This window comes from Eulemur rufifrons, chromosome 9, assembly GCF_041146395.1.
Source record: "Eulemur rufifrons isolate Redbay chromosome 9, OSU_ERuf_1, whole genome shotgun sequence".
In the NCBI taxonomy this organism is placed as follows: domain Eukaryota; kingdom Metazoa; phylum Chordata; class Mammalia; order Primates; family Lemuridae; genus Eulemur; species Eulemur rufifrons.
Window position 1 is genome coordinate 34,124,250 of NC_090991.1, and position 13,332 is coordinate 34,137,581.

Sequence of the window (13,332 nt, forward strand, 5' to 3'; positions counted from 1 at the left end):
AGACAGGGTTTCACTCTGTCACCTGGGCTAGATTGTAGTAGCATCATCATAGCTCACTGCAACCTCAAACTGCTGGGTTCAAGCGATCCTCCTGCCTCGGCCTCTCAAGTAGCTGGGGCTACAGGCATATGCCCCCACACCCAACTAATTTTTCTATTTTTTTTCTGTAGCAACAGGATCTTGCTTGTGTTCAGGCTGCTCTTGAACTCCTGGCCTCAAGTGATCCTTGGCCTCCCAAAGTGCTAGGATTACAGGCATGAGACACTGCACTGGCCCGTGCTCTTTGATACTTGACTGGAATAATAATGATGACTCTCACTAACTATGGGATGCAAACAGGAAGTCTGTCCTTGGATGGGGTGCACATCATGTGCAGTAGTTGCTGTTCCAGTTGAATCTGTAATGTTCCGGTTGAATCTGCAAGGCTAGTCACTATTGGCCCCAAGCTTTGCTCAAGGCTTTTGCTCCCAGGCTCCATTCCATATGATTCCTCCAATCTAGAAAAACCCTCTTCTTTTTATTTCCTGGTGCTCTCAGGTGGGACTTCAGTTTTCACATCCAAGTCGCATAGGCATCTTGTAGTGGTGATTTCGCTATTTCTATACCTACTGCATTTAAGCAACATTTCAGAGACTCTAAATAATGCAAAAGATGATGACAGTTTATGAAGCCCTAAGGGAGCCCTGGATTTTGTCCCCGTGTAAATGAACTAACCCACCCTGCCAAGGGCAGCAGGCCTAGGGGACTGGCAACAGAATGCCAGTGTGATCTTCAAGTGTACAGGGATTATCTGTGTCTTCTTGCACCCACATTTACCTTCCTTTCTTTGTTTCTCTCTCTCTCTCTTTTTTTTTTTTAGCTTTTTAGGAAAAGGTGGCCCTGAGGGGCCAAGGGAATTAATGACTTAATGCCTACAATCTCTAGGAAGAACCAGCTCCAGATAAGGTCTCATTATCATTAATTGTTACATTGTTGTTATTATTGTTATTAACCCAACTCCTATGAAAAGCTTTGTTAACAACCTCAGGTGAGGGGTTTAATTAATACCTCCTCTGAATGCCAAGGCCTCAGGCACCTTGTCACCACCCCCACATCTGGGCTCTAACTCCTCTGAGCGCCCTCAGGGTCCCCTCCACCCCCAGGTCCTCCCAGCCCCCACCCCAGTGGCTCCATCATTCTCACTCCTGCCAACCGCTCCCCTCCCCCATAATCTCACCTCCTTTTCACTTTCCCTTCCCTTTTTTGCAGTTACCTAGTTGCCCCAAACAGTTCTCAAGAGGCAAGCCTTTTGGGGGTCAAGAAAGCAGAGAGGGTCCCCTGAGCCCTGCCCTTCCCCCTACCAGCCCCCTCTTCCTGCACTACTTCCCAGCGCTCCCACCCCATCTCCCAGGGAACTTCAGGGACTGTTCCTCAGGTGGTGAGGCCGGTTGGGTGGGTTGGCTGGTTTAGGGTTACGGAGTTTAGCACTAACTCCCAGCCCCATGCAGCTGCCGTCTTTAATTAATTAACTCCAATTTTTAAAAAAAACCATCTCAATTGGACCTCAGTGCATGCCTCTGGGGCATATGTCACATCAATTAGAGACAACAATTAAGCGTGCTGCCTAAAAGAACCTGTGAGTCTCTTTAAAGACTCAAACGCCATTCAGGCCTAACTGCCTTAGATCAGGCTCCTGAGACAGACCCTGAGGCAGAACCCTCAAGGGAGGAACTGGGCAGCAACTGTCCCCTTAGAGATAGGAGGAGAGGAGGATATTCTCCGTGCACCCAGTTGCCCACACCTCCCCACTCCAGGGTTCCCCTCTGCCTGTGTTGAGATATCCAGGAAGCTAAGCTATTGCAGGTGGGGTGGTGGCCTCACTTCACTAGGATGGGACCAATCTCCCTCAAATTCAAAATCCCACCTCTTCATTGTCCTACCTGGGCATCCTCCATGGATAAGGATGTATCTCAGGCCCTCTAACAATAGGATAGGTGTTGAGCTAGCAGAGCTAGTAGAGAGGGTATATGCAGGGTTAACTGATGTTTCCATCACAGTGGTTGAATTAGGGAAATGGTTGAAGATGTTGCTCGAGGGCAGAGATGATTTCTTAATAGTCCTTGCTTCCCACCTTGTGTTACACTTGGTAGATGCTCAGGGAAGGCTTATAGAATGTCCAAGGCAAGGAGAGGAAACAGCGTGCAGCGCAGTTCCAAATATTTTTCCATGTGCAGAGCAAGTAGGCAGAGATGGGACCGACCCAAAACCTTAGTCTTGTTAACTCTGTCCTCTCTACTCAACTGGAATTAAAAAAACATTTATAGACTGGGTAAACATGCTTTTCCTTATCTATTTAGCTCATTTATTTATTGCGTATGTGAGTTGACAGTAAAATCACTTTGTTCTTTTATGCTTCCCAGAGTCCTGGCTGTTCAAGTGAGCCCAAAGTTTCAAAGGGCAGAGACCATATCGGTTCGATTCGCTTTGCATGGTATCCAGTAAAGGGCTACAGCATGGGGTCATACAGAAGTCCTACACTTGGACCCTGGAGACCCAGGTTGTAGTTTTGGCTGTGTGACCCTTAAAATCTGGGCCTCATTTTTATTTGCTGTTAAAAATACAGTGGGAACAATATTTTCTCTTTTTTTTGGTCTGTCACCTGGGCTAGAGTGCTGTGTGTCAGCCTGGCTCACAGCAACCTCAAACTCCTGGGCTCAAGAGATTCTCCTGCTTCAGCCTCCTGAGTAGCACATGCCACCATGCCTGGCTAATTTTTCTGTTTTTAGTAGAGATGGGGTCTCGCTCTTGCTCAGGCTGGTCTCGAACTCCTGAGTTCAAGCGATCCTCCCACCTCAGCTTCCTAGAGTGCTAGAATTACATGCACGGGCCACCACACCCTGCCTGGGAACATTTTCTATCCGTATTACCTCCTAGGGTTGAGAGAAGGATTAAATGAATTAATGCAGAAGAAAGATGTGCAGAACTTGTCACATAAATATGTTTTTTTTAATCATAAAATGCATTTTGCTAATAAGGACTCCAGAGTAATCAAAATTCAAATTCTGAGATGTTTCAAATAGAGAAGGTGATGTGCAGAGAAGAGAGCTGCTGGCTCCGGCCCCAGGCTGAGCTGTCTGCTGTCAGGACAGGGGGTAGTACCAGGGTAGAAAGAAGCTATAGCTAAAACCAAACTGTAGACCTAAGTGACACTGGCTATCCCAGTAGCCTCCTTATCTCTACAGCTGCACTCATACATCTGAACTTTTAGTGCAAACTCTTTTTTTCTTCTCAGCCATCCTGGCATTTATTTTAATTTTTCACTAGAATTTAAGTGAGGCTAGCAGAAGGTGAGGGGGCACAGAGTGAAGGTGCCCAGGGCCCACATCCCTTTAAGAATGGACATATACATACAGTTGTGCACACATGCATGTAAACACAACAAGCCCTAAGACTGAAAAGCCAGAAGGCCAGCTTTCTGACCTGTCTCTGGACACTGTCACTTACAAATATGAGAAAAAGTAGGCCGGGCGCAGTGGCTCATGCCTGTAATCCTAGCACTCTGGGAGGCCGAGGTGGGCGGATCATTTGAGCTTCGGAGTTCGAGACCAGCCTGAGCAAGAGTGAGACCCCCATCTCTCCTAAAAATAGAAAGAAAATTAGCTGGACAACTAAAAAATATATAGAAAAAATTAGCCAGGCATGGTGGCACATGCCTGTAGTCCCAGCTACTTAGGAGGCTGAGGCAGAAGGATCGCTTGAGCCCAGGAGTATGAGGTTGCTATGAGCTAAGCTGATGCCATGGCACTCTAGCCCTGGGCAACAGAGTGAGACTCTGTCTCAAAAAAAAAAAAAAAAAAAAAGAAAGAAAGAAAAAGTGAGTAAAAAAAGGGAACCTAGGACAACTTTATCCATTGTGTAAAAGGTGCAGTTTCCTGTAAGAAGGGCTTAGGGATGAGAATTGGACAATAGTTCTTAGGAAAGGAATGAATTGCAGTGTATTAATCAAGTCTCTGGAGTAGAATCTTAGGTATCAGGTCGGAGGACCCTAAGAGCCATATAATCCCTTCTTTTCACAAAGCCTAAAGGGTTGAAATGATTGAGCAAAGGTCAAGTATGAGAATCTAGGAGGCCATGACCGGGGCTCTGGCTCCAAGTCTGGTGCTGTAGGATGGGGTAATATTAGTTAATGGGTGAGCAAGGAGCCACAGTCACTGCCCCTACATAAGTGATCTGCTGTGTGGTAACATTGGTTGGCAACTTTCCTGTGATGCTGTGATAAGTGTGTGATGGGAAGAGTTGGAGGACAGCAGAGGAACTGGAATCTCCAGAAAGGAACCTTGCTAGCCCTGAGGCCCAAGGCCTTCCAAAGCACTGGTCACCAAAGTTTCAGATATACAGAAGAGAAAAAGAAAGAGAGAGAGAGAGAAAAAAAGAAAAAAAAAACCCATTAAAGAACATGCAGAAGTAGTACTGAATATCAGAATTATTGTCCATCATATGTCAAGGGCACCTGTTTTTATTTCACAGGAATATGTGGCAATTTTTCAGAGAGGGCCTATCAAATTCTCAGAAAGACCTGGCACCCTAGGAGTCAGGGAGCCTGGGTCCTGGTTAGCTTCCATTATTCACTGGGATGGGTGACTTTGGCTGAGCCACTAAACATTCCTTGGCCTGAATTTCCTTCGCTGAGAATAATACCTGTCCTGTCTGCCTCGCGAGGTTGTTAGAAGATCTGATGAGATAATAGACATAACCTCCCTGCAAAAACCATAAAGCACTCTTCACACGGAAGGGCATATTATTACCGTTCTAATTACTATGAGCCCTTCAGAGAGTTGGCCTGTGGGTGGAGAGTCATAGATACTGGGGAGGTCACCTCATTCATTAGCCATCACTCTGCACACCCCTCTTCCAAGCTGGGTGGCTCTGACCAGTAGAGGGTGGGGAACGGATCAAGTGTCCAAGGAGGCAAAGCAAGACATTTATCTCGGCCAGACATTCTGGACTCACCAGCCCTTACAGATGCCAAGTTCTTCCTTCCATTGAATCTAACTCTCTCCTTTTATAAGTTATGCTTATTGCCTCCTCTTCTGCCTGAAGATTTCTCTACCTGATGAAATAGGATATCATGTTTAGTGTTTATCCACTGAAAACACTCATCATTGAAGAACATGACCCAGAGTTTCCAAAATTATGATCCCTGGAATCTGGAGTCCAAGTGTCATAAAAGCCAAGCATCCATTTCTGGAAGGGGCCAAGGACACAGTCAACTCTTGGGCTCCTTTATTTATAAAGTTTCAATCTCTTCCCTAACCTTGTCTCAGACTCAGATCATTTTACTCCCTGCAGGATTTTTTTTTTTTTTTTTGGACTGGGGGTGCTTGTCTTAGTTTGTTTTGTGTTGCTATAGCAGAATCCTACAGACTGGGTAATTTATAAAGAAAAGAAATTTATTTCTCACAGTTCCAGAGGCTGGGAAGCCTAATATGCAGGTGCCAGCATCTGTGGTGGGCCTTCTTTCTGCATAATCCCACAGCAAAAGGCAGAAGAGCAAGAGAACATGTGAGAGTGAGCAACAGAGCAAAGGGAGCCAAACTTGATATTATAACGAGCCCACTCTTGACATAACTAACCCACTGCCCACATAACAACATTGATCCACTCTTGAGGGCAGATCCTCTTATTAGGCCCTACCTCCCAATACTGTTGCACTGGGGATTACGTTTCCAACACAAGAATTTAGGGAAACACATTCAAACCACAGCAGTTGCCTAAGGAGGAGTGAGCCCACCTAGGTGAGAAACAGAGCAGGTCAAAACTCCCATGCTAATCAGTAGTGGGACAGCGCCTGTGAACAGCCACTGCACTCCTGCCTGGGCAACACAATGAGATCCTGTCTCTTAAAAAAAAAAAAAAAAAAAAGATTTGAACAACTTCCAGGAAGTTTAGTTTATGGTGGGAAAGGGTCAGCCTACCCCTCAGAGTTGCTGCCTTGGGTCTTTTCCACCCTAGGCCCTCACCTTGCCGACTTCATTTCCTCTCCCCGTGCCCTAAGCACTTTGAATGATGGACAGTCTCTCTTGGCTCTGAACTTGGATAAATGCTACGTTGTTAGCTAATAGTACCATTAATTATATTAATGATTAATAGCTAATTAGTCATAATGCTGTAATGCTTACAAGTGAGGCTTCCTTTCTTGCAGCAGCTCCAGGTCTAAGCACACACAACACATCCCCTTCCCTATTCCTGGCCACAGGACAAGCGCAGCTCTAAATCTGTTTTTCTGACCACCCTGGCAATACCTAAATTGCTCCAGTTATTAGCCGTCCCATTCATATGGTGAATAGTCACTCCTGCTTATGTGTTGCCTCTTCTACTTCCGTCCTCTGTCACTCACACTCTCCTCCAGTAGTAACAAGGTCAGCAGTCAAGTTTTTTTTAAACTTTATACCATAAACAAAAGGCTCTTTCCCTTTCAAATCTCACTTCGACCCACTTTTTCACTTTCACCCCTTTCCTTCACTTCACCTTTCTCTAATCCTAACCCGCCCCCTAGTTCGTGGAATCCCACAACATCCCCAGTCTGCAGCCCCCTCCCACTCCCCATTTAGGCTTCCTTTCAGCGACCACGCCCCCCGACTCCAGGAGAGCGGCACGCATGCGCAGCTCGCGCATTTACCTGGGCGCTCGGGAGTGGGCGGGGTGGGAGAGGGCGTGGGTGGAGCTGGGAGCCGACGGTTATCTGGGTGGCGGAGCGCTCACAATGTGGCAGCAGGGAGAAAAGGTGCGCCAGGGCCGGCCCGAGGGCCGCGCATGCGCGCCGCTGCTCCCAGCGGCCGGGATGCCGCGAGGGGGGGTGGGGGGGGCGGGCGGAGGGAGGTTTCGGGATCCCTGTTGGGCGGGGGCGCCGGCGAGGGAAGGGGCCGCGGGCGCGCGCGCGCGCCCTCGCCTCCCTCCCTGCCCCCCTCTCGGCACACACATCCACACACGCACACCCCCTCCCCTGCCTCCCTCCCCGCGCGCCGCCCGCCCCGCCGGCCCCGCTCGCCCTCGCGCGCTCGGAAGGGAGTCGCGAGACGTCGGAGCGGCGGCCACGTAGCGCTGCGGCGGCGGCGGCGGCGGCGGCGGCCGAGGCCGGGTCTGAGGAGCGGCCCGGAGGACAGACGTTGGGCAGGGGGGAGGGGCCGGCCCGGCCGGCGGTTGTTACTCGAGCGCCGCGGCTACAGGCCCCCCGCCGCAAGGATGGACCGCCGAGGCGGCGGTCGAGGCGGCGGAGGCGGAGGCGGCCGGCCCGGGTGAGTAGGGGCCCCTTCCCCCACGCACACGCCACCGTCGCGGCGGCGCCCCTGGCAGCAGCCCTTCCTTTGCACCGCCCGCCGGGCCGGCCTGGGCTCTGGGGGCCGGCTTAACCCTTCGCCGAGGCAGCTGCGCGCACTAGGCCGGAGCAGCCCCCATCCGGCGGGGAGGCCCTGGGCGCAGCGCTTATCTGGCACCGAGCTTGGGCCGGGGGCGCCCCGCTCCTGCCCCTTCGCCCCTTCCTTCCCGGACCCGGGCTTGGCTGCAGTTTTGCCGCGAGTCCGCTCGCCCTGAGGCCTGAGGGAAGGTTGGGGTGGCACGATTAGCGGGCCGAGGGGAGGTTAGCACCGGTCCTCCTGCAAGCGTTCTCCTGCCCTGCAGCTGGTGGCTTGCACCCACTGCCTCCCCCGCCCTGCGGTTGCGCCCAAACCTCCAACCCGCGGGAGTATTGTGCCGCCTGGAGATAAAACGCATCTGATGTACACCCGCCACCAGCAGCCCCACACTCACCCCAGTGGGTAATGCAGACCTTTCTCCACCCCCACCACCTCCTCCCCTCCAATCAGGCTCTGCTGAAGATTCTTAGATCGGAGACACCAAAGGTACACCCCCGTTACATCTCCACGTAACATGTTCATTGTCGAGAGATGTCTCCTGTAGAAATGATAAATGCCCCTGCCTCACCTCGAAGTCCGTCTTCAGGATTTAGGATCCCATATGCTGCTCTGCTTTGAAGAGGTCCAGCTTTGATCACATCTAGTGTGTCCCTCCCCCACAACACACACACACACACACACACACTCACACTCACTTCCTGATTGCTGTGCAGCCCCTGTCACCGCGAATCCATTGTCAGAAATAGCTTGTGCCAATCAAAGGAATGTGCTTTTGCCTTTGGAGAAGGGTGCTTTCCACAACCATGTTCTCAGGATATTCCTGCGTGAGTCTGTCTTTGATTGTCCCTGTGTTCAAGCATCATTATCATAGCCTTTCCCTTATGTGCATTTCCCGTGGACCCTCAGTAACAGTGCGGGAATGTCATCAATTTTGTTGTAATGTTTAACATCTATGATCAAGGCATAGTATATAAATAGTATTTTGAGAAGAATGTGTATTTTTTTCCAGAGGATAGCCAGGCCCGTATTGTTCTGGGAATGGCAACTAGCACATGCTTTGTTGACAACATGTGTCTGCTTAGGGAATGAAGAGCTGCTGTTGCTGGGATGTGTGGTGTCTGAGCTGAATGCAGGTGATGTTCCCGAGTAGGGCTGTTTTGTGAGCGGTGCATGGCACTGTGATTGTCAGTGCTGGTAGGCAGTTTGGTTCTTTTTATCGCTCCTGTGCACATGTGTTCAGATCGATACTATCTTTAGTATAATTTTGTTTCGCCACTGAGTTTTAGTGATCCTGAAAACGTCTCCTTCTGTGGTTCCTAACCTTTCTTTCAAGTTATGGAAGCCATTAGGGCCCTCTTAGTGAAGTAGGCGCACAATTTTGCTTGCAACTAGAGTCAACTTGAAGCTGGTCCTAGGACCTCAGGTTAAGATCCGTATTATGCAAAAGTGAAAGGAACTTGAGTTTCTTTTTTTTTTTCCTTAAGGGTTAGAGTTACTTTGGCTCTGAGCAATAAACAGCAAAGTAGCTTCTGTATGTTCCCTTGTGTTTTGTTTTTTTGTTAGGGTGAGTTAGTTATTTGTAAAGTATCATTTCCCTGTCTTCCTTTGAAGAGGAGATGTATCTGTCTTTCAGAAAAAGTTAAAACTAAAGTCAAAATAACTTGTTTAAATTTGACCAATGGATAACGTGTGTTCCTGGCACCATATTCTAAATGTAGGAAATTTCAGCGGCCAAGTCTGAGGTCTATTTTATAATGCCTGTACAGAATCTCTATATATTGGTTGAAGTTGATGTGCTCTGTTAAAAGAAGGCTTTATAATTCCCATAGTGGTGTACCTGCTCTGTGACAAAGATTTTTTAAACTTTGTTAAATACAGTTTAATGTCTTTATTAATGGTGATGGCGCCATCAAAAGTATCCATTTAAAATTTTTGTTCTAACGGAAAGATTTTAATTGTAGTTAGGGAATTCAGTCTCCACATTTAGAATCTAGAACTAAGAATGAACTTTGCATTCTATCAATTAGCAGATGGTAAATATCAGCTATTTTCGTTTAAATTACTCTGTACCCAGCTTTTGCTTTTTGATCATATTTCAATCAAGAGACAGTTATTCCAGCTTGTGATAATGTTGTGGTGGGCAGTGACATTAAGTATGATTCTGACAATATTTTTCACTTACAGAATCCTTTGAGACTTTCATAGATTTTGCATTTTGGGGGTCCTGAGAGGCTAAGGAATTTATGGTATTAACTGGTAACTTGGAAGACAAGGGAGCCTTGGAATCTTACACAGAACCTGTTCCATACACCTGAAAAATAGTATTTATTTTAATAATTACACAGTGTACCTTATGAAGTTTGAAAGCATGCTGAGGTTGCAAATATTGCATTGTTTTATTATCTAATAAACATGCTTGAAGTGGCTTATGCTACAGGTTTTATTTTTTGTTCATGTCATGCCTGAAGTTTTACTATAGGAAATTATTTGCCTATCCTAAACCCAAACCAATTCAAAGTTGCAAATATATTACTTTTCTTTGTTAGCATTATATAATGACAGACCATTAAAATCTCAGGGGATAGTGTGTTTCCTTGGTTTAGTATTGCGGAACCTCTTCTAACCAGTCACTTACCTAGTTAAACACCCACACACCATAGAGCAGCTGATCATATAACACATATGGCTGTGAGAACAGTATTCTCTCCCTGCCAGATTCAGAACTTGGAAGCTGGAAAACAATTGCATAGCAGTGAAACACTTAGGGAGTAGTGGTGCCAGCAGCTCACTCTCATTAATATAAACAGCTTGCTTTAATTTCTTCAACACTCTTCTTCAGACACCCTTCCCTTAGGAGGTTTCAGTTCAGCAGCTCCTACGCAAGGGAAACAGCACCTACTTTCTGCAACAGTGGCCTCAAGATCTGATTCGTGACACCCAGAGCTGTTTCCATTTCTGCTCTAAGTATGGGAAGTAATCTTGTAGTGTGGTAAGAAAATACTTTTCAAGTCTGTAGAAAAAAAAAGTTGATTAGTAATGCTACTGATGTGATTTTATTTTTGAATGTGTGAAGCCTGTTGAAGAAGTAAGTTATGACATAAAATGTTAAAAAAAAAAAGTTACCCTTTTCTCAAGGATTTTAGATAATTTTACCAAATTTGTGAGTATACTCTTTAGGTTTCATTTCCCTTGTTCTAAAAAGTCAGTTGAGAGACAGCCAAATAAATAAATAAAAGTGGATTGTCTTGTATTTTGAACCATAGCCTTAAGAATTAGTTATTCTAGAGGAGATAATTGCAGGTGATGGCGCCTCATTGGGAACTCTTGTGTCTTGTGCTACCATTTTAGGTATATATTTTTCTCAGCTGTTGTCATCATTTCAAATAATTAGCACTTGAATTCACTTTGATAGAGGTGAACTGGTGTTGCAGTTAGTGACTTTTGCTGGAGAAAGATCAGGGAGATGGTTCTTTGGAGCCAGGTTTAAACCCCAGCTTTACCATTTGCTGGCTTTATGGCATTGAGCAAGTTATCTTGACCTCTCTGGCCTCAGTTTCCTCATCAGCATAATGGGATTTGTTATAAAGATTAGAGATAATGTATGCAAGCTCCTAGCACAGTTCCTGGCATATCATCGTATTAGGGATTCAATAAATGGTAGGATACAGGGCATGTCAGAGTGAAACTACTGATCATTTAGGCTTATGATGAGATTTAGAGGTCTGGCACTGAGATCTGCATTTTTTTCATTTGTGCAGATTTGGGATGAAAAAATTGCAAATATTTGACTTGGAGCATACCTAAGTCTTACAGGTGCAGTGTGCTTGTTGGAACTTTAATTTGTTGCTCTATGGCTGGCCGAACTTGGTGACGATAATAAAACCTGGTTCCAAATTCTACAGTGTTACCCACAGACTGTGCTTGTTTTAAGCCTATTCAGAGCTTTTGTGGTGAAAGGGGTGTTTTTGGACATTAATGTATCTCAGTGAGTTCTGTGTTCAGAGTAGAATCACGTGCAAAGCTTTGTATAAATTTTCATGGTTAATGCAAACCATGAAGTGCTTGGTAGAATCAGTAGGGAGACATCAGTTGCTTATTTTAGTTAATCTGTTTGTTTATATGGCAGTTATGTTTGATTTTTAAAAATACTTATGAACATTTTCTCTTATAAAATTCCCATTGCTCTTCTGAAGTTTTGATCACAAACTGCTATTGGGGCTATAAGTTTGAGTGCCTTATGCAATTTTACTTTGGCAGGAGAAGGAAAAAAAAGTAAGGCCTCTTTACCTGTCAAATTTTATGAACTCTCTCTGCTTTAGTCCTGTAGATTGTGTGTGTAGTTCTATTCCTCATTTTTTAGCCATAAAGGCAGTTTTATGGTAAAATATGACATTCCCTTTTCCCTTTTTCAAAACATAGTTCAAGAGATTGATTACTTTGAAGAGTAGATTCCATCAAGGCTATGTATACAGTTTTATTCAGTGCATACAGCCTTTAAAATAGGATTTCTTGGATGACTATAGAATTAAATTATTCTGTCATTTTTGCAGGATAGCATTGTGATGAAGTCTGTGAGGCTACAAGAGTTACCTAGAGACTTATCAGATAAGGTAGACACATCAGTAATGCATTAGGATTTACATCAAGGGAATCTGCTAATCCTTATTTTCTTTTACTATTGAGCTACCTACAGGACTTGCCCATCAGTGGAATCAGTCACTAGTATTGGATTGCCGATAAAGAGGGATTGGCAAAAATAATGGTCTTTGACTTGTCTTAGATTTTGCAATACACTTTAAAAAACTTAATCTTGGCCAGAATGTGTAATAATGATAGCACTAATGCTGTGTGAGCTCAGAATGGCTAAACAAACAAAATTTAGGTGATTGAATTACATATATTTTTTCCACAGAAAGGGGTGCTTTTTTTTTTTAACTATTATTTTTTCTGGTTCACTCAAGTCAAATGGCCTAGCAGATAGCTGGTTTCTGCTGTCACTTCCTTGATAAACCAGTGAGTATGTGGTGAGAAGGGATTGCTGGGAGAGAACAGAAATGGAAAAGAATGGCTCCATAGCCTGATTTCTTGGTCTTTTTTTTTTTTTTTTTTTTTTTTTAACACCACTTGTACTCTAATAATCTTGGTCTTTACTGTGCATGTGGCAACTGAGTGTTATGACTCCTAGCTGGGTTAAATAAAGCTATACAGTACTGGGTGATTCCATTTGTCTTTTAATGCTAGTGCAGAATATAGTCCTTAATAAAATGTGCTTATACTTTTCAGCTTTGGAATTTTTATTCTGTTTTTGGGATTCAGTGGAACATAACGTCTTTTTTTTTCTGAGTCAGAGTCTTGCTCTGTTGCCCAGGCTGGAGTACAATATCATGATTATAACTTACTACTGCCTTGAACTACTGGGCTCAAGCAATCCTCCTGCCTCAGCCTCCCTAGTAGCTAGAACTACTGCACCACCATACCCAGCTAATTTTTTTTTTTTTTTTTTTAATCTTCTGTAGGAACAGGTTCTCACTATGTTGCCAGGCTGGTCTTGAAATTCTGGGCTCAAGAGATCCTCCTGCCTTGGCCTCCTCAATGGAACATAACTTCTTACTTACACTGTATAACTTACAAAATGAGAATATAGCTAGGTCCTTATGAATTGTTTTTACCCTTTGAATGTAACATTTTAATATTTTTAAAGTAATATCAGTGGCCCATGCACATTGAAACACATGGTAAAGTTATTTTCTTGTTTTTTGTTGGTGAAGGGGACAGTGTTTGTGATCCCAATTTTATGAATAAATCTGCATCTTTTCCTCTTAAAACTAATCAGGATGGCCAGAGACTTTTTCTCTATTAATATATATTATTAGAGCTGGAGTTTAAAATTGCCTTGCCATAAAAGTTCCTCATTTTCTTTTTAACAAAGTTTTTAAAATTA

General features: G+C 45.0%; 1 protein-coding gene across 1 annotated transcript in view; it reads left to right on the forward strand.

Annotated features, from left to right (window-relative positions):
* The first annotated feature begins 7,253 nt into the window (after positions 1–7,253).
* Positions 7,254–13,332, forward strand: part of ZNF652 (zinc finger protein 652) — a 52,415-nt gene continuing 46,336 nt past the window's right edge. Inside the window, exon 1 of the mRNA XM_069481255.1 lies at positions 7,254–7,274. The gene's annotated coding sequence lies outside the window, so the exon portion shown is untranslated. The remainder of the gene's footprint in view (positions 7,275–13,332) is intronic.